General features: G+C 42.6%; 1 long non-coding RNA gene across 3 annotated transcripts; it reads left to right on the top strand.

Annotated features, from left to right (window-relative positions):
- Positions 1–2,798: 2,798 nt before the first annotated feature.
- Positions 2,799–5,745, top strand: LOC309522157. Of its 3 annotated transcripts, none has more exons than XR_014214925.1 (3): positions 2,799–3,463; positions 4,853–4,944; positions 5,629–5,745. It is a non-coding gene; the product is annotated as an uncharacterized lncRNA (long non-coding RNA). The 3 variants fall into 3 exon arrangements; XR_014214926.1 differs by lacking the exon at positions 2,799–3,463 and adding an exon at positions 3,895–4,041; XR_014214927.1 differs by lacking the exon at positions 2,799–3,463 and having other exon boundaries at positions 4,630–4,944.
- Positions 5,746–7,148: the final 1,403 nt, after the last annotated feature.

The raw sequence follows: 7,148 nt of genomic DNA on the forward strand, positions 1-7,148 counted from the left end.
CCCAAAGGTAAGTGCATAAAATCTTGCTATGGAAGCCTTCGGCCGCTGTATTCAGGACAAAGGAGGAATTTGCCTTCAGAAAAATTTGGCTTCTCTGGGGTTTTGCCTACCTCATAGCAATTGTCACAACTTGATGGTGGATAAGACATTGGGTTGGATCCTCAATGTAGATGGACAGGAGGTCAGGAGCACCCACCACCACAAGGAATCAGAGTATCCCATTAAAAGGATCCAGGGGAGAATGCCCAGATGGCGATCTCAGTGGGATGCCCCAATTTGATGTACATCAAAGGGTGATCCTTAACCTTAGTTAACCCTGCCAAATAATCAGCCAGCAGACGGGCTGGTTGATTCAAGATGCATACCCAACGCTTGTACCAAAACCTACTGACATCTGTAATCAATAAAGTTGTGGCCTGTGGTTGTCCTGTGTTTATTACTAATTCACCATGCCTTGGACCTACCGCCCATAGCTTCACTGTGCCTGGAGCCGCAATCTTCTTCAAAATGCAACTTATTCAAATCTTGTAAATTCCAGGACTATCTCTTAAAATGAGATCTGGATTGTAGTGAGTATGAACGGTAGTTTTACCATAAAACTGTAAACATGGTTGCACTGTCCAGCTGATTCTCCCAAGCCTATTATATAATCCCTTACATCACTCCCATGTCTCCAGGTTTCATTTTTCACTGCAGTTTCTTGTATGCAATTTGGACAGTGTCCTTAGAATCCCTGTAAAGCAGCTGGAGGTTCAGCTGGTGGGGCCTGACTAAAACAGTTGCTCAGCAGTGAAAACAATTTCTCTGTAGATTGGGGTGCATGTAGCCCTGAGGATTTTTAAACCCATCTATTCAAATGCCACCACCTACAGGATCAGACTCATGTATGAAATGAGTTCAAAAGCTGGATGAACCTTGGAACATCGTAACAATTCAGCTGAATCCAGAATCAAACTGGGCTCATTCTGCACGATTTGGATCTGGTCCAAAGCAAGTCATCACACCTCCGGATCAGTCCTGAGCAGGTTCCATGAATCTGAATCTATTCAGAGTGCTTTGGACTGATCCAAAGCTCAAAACACTCTCTAAGGAAGCCAGGAAGGCTGTCTCCAGAAATAGCCCTCTGGGGCCCCTTCCCCAGTTGACCAGCAGTGCTGTTAGAAGTGTGAGCAGACTTCCAGCAGGGCTGGGAGGAAAGAAAGACAGAGAGTGTGGTTGAAAGTTTCAGGAAGGGGGGAAAGGAAAGAAGGAAGGAAGGAAGGAGGCAGAAGGAAAAGCAGTGAGTGGAGAGAGGGGGACATTAAGGCACACAGACTGACAGACTGATGGAGGAGGTAGAGGGAGAGGGGATGCAGAGCAGAACAGACTTGACCCTGCTGGTTATGGAGGAAGTCACTAGCAGAGTGTGAAAGGTGACGAAAAGCAAACTTTTCTGGTCCATGGTCTCTCCTGGCTTCAGAGGCGCTGATACTTCTTCTCGCCGAAGGTGCAAGGGAGCTTCTGAAGACAGCATCCTGTAATTTGGCAGGATCCACTCCATTAAACAGCACCTTGTAGATGACATGATACTGATGATGTGTCAGTCATCATCTCTGCTACCATGTAGGCTCAATAATGAGCCCTTCTCTGGGTTTGTGACACTTGTGCTGTGCCTAGAAAGCATGCGTCTGAATGTTTTCCTGCTTGGCCCACGCTTTCTAGGTATGGGTTCGAGTGGTTTTCCCTTGCCCAGCTCTTTTCCAAGGGAAAACCTGAATTGCAGTTCCCTTCAACTGAATGCTAAAGAGTGGTTTTCCCCAGGGTAAAACAGTGGGACAAGGGGAAGTGTGGATAAACTGATGTGTCCCTAGAATTCATATCTTCTACAGTAACTCTCTCTCCCTGCTTCCATCACTGTCCCTCTATTTCCTGGGAAACCAGTTAACTGAGCCGGATCTGCATCGTGTGAGAGGCGCTTGGGAGAAATCATGTCACCTAAGTAGCCCACAAGCCATCTAGGACATCAGCTCCCATAGGAGCATCAGGAATCCCTCTGATTCTATTAGCCTTCTGTGGAGGACTAGCTGAAGTCATTGACACACACAAAGAAGTAGCTTTTGCTCTAGCATGGCAGATTACTATTGTTAACTGTAGTTACATAAAAACCTGCATTCAGCTAATAACTGTCCGTGTGTTTTAAGCCAAACCTCACTCTGTTGCAGTTGCCTGTATATTAATCAAATTCCAAGCATGATGAGATAATCAACTTCACTTCCAATGTATTGCTGCAATCCAGCTGCTTTTCTTCAACTCATACACTTGAGATCTGGAGCTGGCACTCCTGCAGAAATCATTATATATGGTGTACCCTATGCTGGCAAATGATCCTACCCATTCATTCGAGGTCTAAAATTTGCACCCCAGACCATGAGGACATTCCATCCTAACAGCCTATGGAGTAGAATGAGGACATCTCCCTCAATAAAAATGATCCTCCTCTCCTCTTCACGGCACTCTGTTAGAATTAAAACATTTCCACTCTTCCATGCCAGATGACATAACCTAAGGGACTGAGATTCTATAGTCCAAAAAAGTAGACTAACGTGTTTGTAGTTTGTTTGTTAATGAATTCTTTTTTTTTCTGGCAATGTAAATCAGTGGGACTCCTTAAGATGTCGCTTGTGCATGCACTGCATGGAAAAAGTAAAAGGTAAAGGACCCCTGGACAGTTAAATCCAGTCAAAGATGACTATGGGGTGCAGCACTCACCTCCGCTTTCAGGCTGAGGGAGCTGGCGTTTGTCTTTATTTTATTTTATTTTTATTTTTTTAGAAGACTACTATAAAACTTTATTGATGCATAATTCACAAAGATTCTGTGGCTTGGCTTACTTCAGAGAAAATATAGGCACAGTCATAACACTAAGTGAAAGGATTCAGTCAAAAGAAATTTAGGTTGCTTATATATTAAGGGGTAGATTGGAAGTCACAGGGGCTGAAATGTAAATCTCCTTCCTCTGAGACACAGATACAATAAAAATGCTCAACTCCCTTGGTAACATTAGGGACCACTGAGGAACGGCAGAGAAGACAGTAACCTCCAAACTGAGTTTTACGTACTAGTTTCTGCAACAAATTTTATGGACTAAGAACAAATGAGCTGCTTTCCAGTAAGATGGTAGTCCTTTTTTATAAAAAGAATCCTTGCAGTCTCCAGCAAATGTACCATGGTGGAGATGGGATCACCTTTTCTGAAAGCCATACTTCTTTCGCTCATGGAAGAAATCTGTTTTTGAGCTGCCCAGATTGACGATCTTGGGACAGCCATCTCGATTTTTCACATGGTCGTCCAATAGCTATGCCCGCCTGCTTGCGGCAGATGATCAAATCTGGGTGGTGCTTGGCCATCCCTGAAACCCTTCGCCTCACCCTGGCGTTTGTTTTTAGACAGCTTTCTGGGTAAAGAACTGGAGGAGGGAGAAGAGGTACTGAGATGTATTTATTCCATTTAAATAACTCATCTTAGGGCCACATTTGTAGGCCTGTTATTAATGGGGTTGGCTGAACTGCTTTCCCAGCATTCCAATGAGAACAAGCTTCTGGATTTCCTCTGAGAGGAATGGCAGAATATAAATTTAATAAACAAATAAGATGACAAGTTTGCAATCAATTAATGGATTGGCTTGAAACTCGGCAGTGTAGGAAGCTTTGTGGGTGGTATATGCCACACATGGGTTAGAAAATATTTTCAAAATTGCTTCTTTGGAATGAGTTTAACATTTGATGAGAGACTTGGGCATGTTGACAAGTGCAGGGAGAAAAAGATTATGGGAAAGTTATCCATTTCGTACCATGCATTTTGGGAAATGGGTAGTAGTTAAAGGGGGAAAGCTAGTATTTACTTTTGCCCATCAGTTGTGTAACTCGTCGGAAGCTTTTATTTAAAAGGGATTTATTTATTTTTCTGGTGAACGTTAGTCAATGGACATGCTTATTCTGCTGTTGCTAAGCAATGGTTTCCAGGCAACGATCTGATAGACCATGCCTCAGCCTCGTAATTTAGGTAGACCCAGAGATTAGAAGTTAGGCCTGAAAGGAGACAGAAAGGGAAAAAAACCCAGAGCAGATGAATAAAAATAGTTTTTTATTCAGTAGGTGGATTTGTGACAGGAAGCTTCAGAAGGCACAGAGCAGCCTTCAGAAGCAAGCATGAGGGGAAGGGGAATTTTGGGGGTGGCTGTGTGTGCTTCAACCTGTTGAATTTCCTCTTTTTCATTGCGGCCATTAAAGGCTAGGCTTGCCAACTGACTTGAAAGGCTTGCTCCTATGCATTTAACAATTATGCAACCTGCAGAAATCAGCTGGGGTGATTATAGTGAAGGACATTCTTTATGAACCTCTTATCTGATAAGATCCTCGGAGCAATAGAGACGCTTGAAAAGAGTCAAAATGACAGCAGGAAAAATCCCTATATTTCTTTATCTCTATCTGCCCAAGCTAGACATTCCAACGAGAGGACCATTTGCACTGTAACATTTAAGCAACAAACCCCATCCCTCTGGCTGGTGTAGAAAAACTTCCCCCCTTTGGGATAATAATAGAACAATATTGTAATATGCCCCTTCACTAGGGCATGGGAACCCCTTGCCAATGCCTCCCGATCAACCCATAAAAGTTGGCAATCCTATGAAATACACATCAGCCTGCTTGGGGGGGGGGGATTGCAACCTTTATTTTTAACCTTACTTGGCTTGCTTAGCCACTTTATAGGCATTCTGAGTTGAATGTGAATGTGTGTGCTTCTAAATCATATGATTTCTTCTTTTTCAAGTATTCTCCCCCTTTATTTCTGCATTGAATTTCAAACCCTACAGTTGGCAGGCGGTGGTGATACCAGTTTGGCATTGACTCTTGTCAGAGCCTTTCAGTGCTGGTTCCCTGGTTGTAGAATGCCCTCCCTTCTGAGGTATGTTTGTCTCCCCTATTATTTAACTATAAAGAAGGAATTTTAAAACATTTACCAAGTTTACCATGGCTGAAAGATACTGTTCCTGGCAACCTTGAAATCATTGGCTGAGAGAATGTGATTTTTCAAACTTAATAAACAAATTAGGGCCACATTTGTGGGCCTGTTGTATAATGTTTTTAATTATATTTTTATTGATATGTTGGCCGCCCTGATATCTTTTGGGCAGAATGGTGGCTATAAAAGAAAGAAAGAAAGAAAGAAAGAAAGAAAGAAAGAAAGAAAGAAAGAAAGAAATTTCAGTTTCCAAGGCATAGCCTTCTCAAAACGTAATAAAATTCAATCAACTAACAAAAAATATTCCTGCTTAGCATGCGGTATTGAGGGTTTTCCATGTTCATAAGTCATGTCCTTGGACTCAGCTACATTTGTAAAGATAAAACGCTTTATATGCGTTATAACACTGTGACACCAGATGACGTTGTGGAGTCTCGTTTTTCGCCAACAGGATTTCCCTATATGAAGTTTACAACGCATTTAACGGATGTAAAACATAGATAAATGTAAAACATAGATAAAAACATCAGGGCACAGTTCAGAGTGCAAATGTCTCTTGAAATAATCAGATGACAAATTTCATTTCCAAAACTCCAAACTGAAAAAATGAATTTCCATCCAATTTAGATATATGCAAAACCAAGAAGAGAGAAGAATGAAACATGTAGTGGTGGAAACGCCATCTCTTGTATAACATCCAGTTCAGCCTTTGACCAGCTTCTAAATAAAGCCAAATGACTAGTACTAGCAATGTTGTTGATACCCAGTGTTGGACATCAAAAAGACATGAGGGTGGAGATGGAATACATCTGGAGCTTGTGCATGATTCCTGGACGGACATATGTGAGTAATATATTTCCACATCTGTTCCTCAGCAAATAAAATGCTAGAGAGCATGGAAACGCTGTCAGCCCTTTAAAAATTCATGGGTCTATTTTCTGTCTGGAAGAGGATGCAGTTCACACAATTGCAGGCTTAGTATTTCTGTGCCAGTTCGTTTATATTTGCTTGTGTTTCATAGATGCATTTTTAATAGTTACTGACACTCTGTGCATCTATTTAATAATGCATTTACAACTACCGGTTGATTACATTCTGTAGCCTAGGGTAGGCGATGGAATTAAAATGGTTTTAAAATGCAGTAAAACTGCTGTTATAACTTTGAATGAACCTTTTTATGAGTCTCATAACTATGTATTCCTGGGTCTGTTGTATCTCACCATCTTCCTCCCCCCCCCCCCCATTTATCACTCAACATTTATAATCCTATTCTATGTATCTCACAATCTTCCTGGTTACCAAAAGAAATAAAATCAATCCAGATTGTTGAGAATGAGTATGTCTTCCTTTGGGCTTCTTAGTGCCTTAAGGTGGCATGTTAATTTCTCCCACTATTGCAGAGTTCCAAAGCTTGCAGACCCTCCAAGTGTCCCTACTTCCCAAGAGACAGTCCCGGATTTACAAAGGTCATCCTGGTTTCTGATGTCCCACCTTTCCTTGTGTTGTTGTTGTTTAGTCGTTTAGTCGTGTCCGACTCTTCGTAACCCCATGGACCAGAGCACGCCAGGCACTCCTGTCTTCCACTGCCTCCCGCAGTTGAGTGAAACTCATGCTGGTAGCTTCAAGAACAGTTTCCAACCATCTCGTCCTCTGTCATAGAATCATAGAGTTGGAAGTGACCACAAGGGCCATCGAGTCCAACCCCCTGCCAAGCAGGAAACACCATCAGAGCACTCCTGACATATGGTTGTCAAGCCTCTGCTTAAAGACCTCCAAAGAAGGAGACTCCACCACACTCCTTGGCAGCAAATTCCATTGTCGAACAGCTCTTACTGTCAGGAGGTTCTTCCTAATGTTTAGGTGGAATCTTCTTTCTTGTAGTTTGGATCCATTGCTCCGTGTCGTCTCCTTCTCCTTGTGCCACCCATCTTTCCCAACATCAGGGTCTATTCCAGGGAGTCTTCTCTTCTCATGAGGTGGCCAAAGTATTGGAGCCTCAGCTTCACGATCTGTCCTTCCAGTGAGCACTCAGGGCTGATTTCCTTAAGAATGGAGAGGTTTGATCTTCTTGCAGTCCATGGGACTCTCAAGAGTCTCCTTCAGCACCATAATTCAAAAGCATCAATTCTTTGGCGATCAGCCTTCTT

This window comes from Podarcis vaucheri (genome assembly GCF_965113315.1).
Source record: "Podarcis vaucheri genome assembly, chromosome: 17".
NCBI classification, from domain to species: Eukaryota; Metazoa; Chordata; class Lepidosauria; order Squamata; family Lacertidae; genus Podarcis; species Podarcis vaucheri.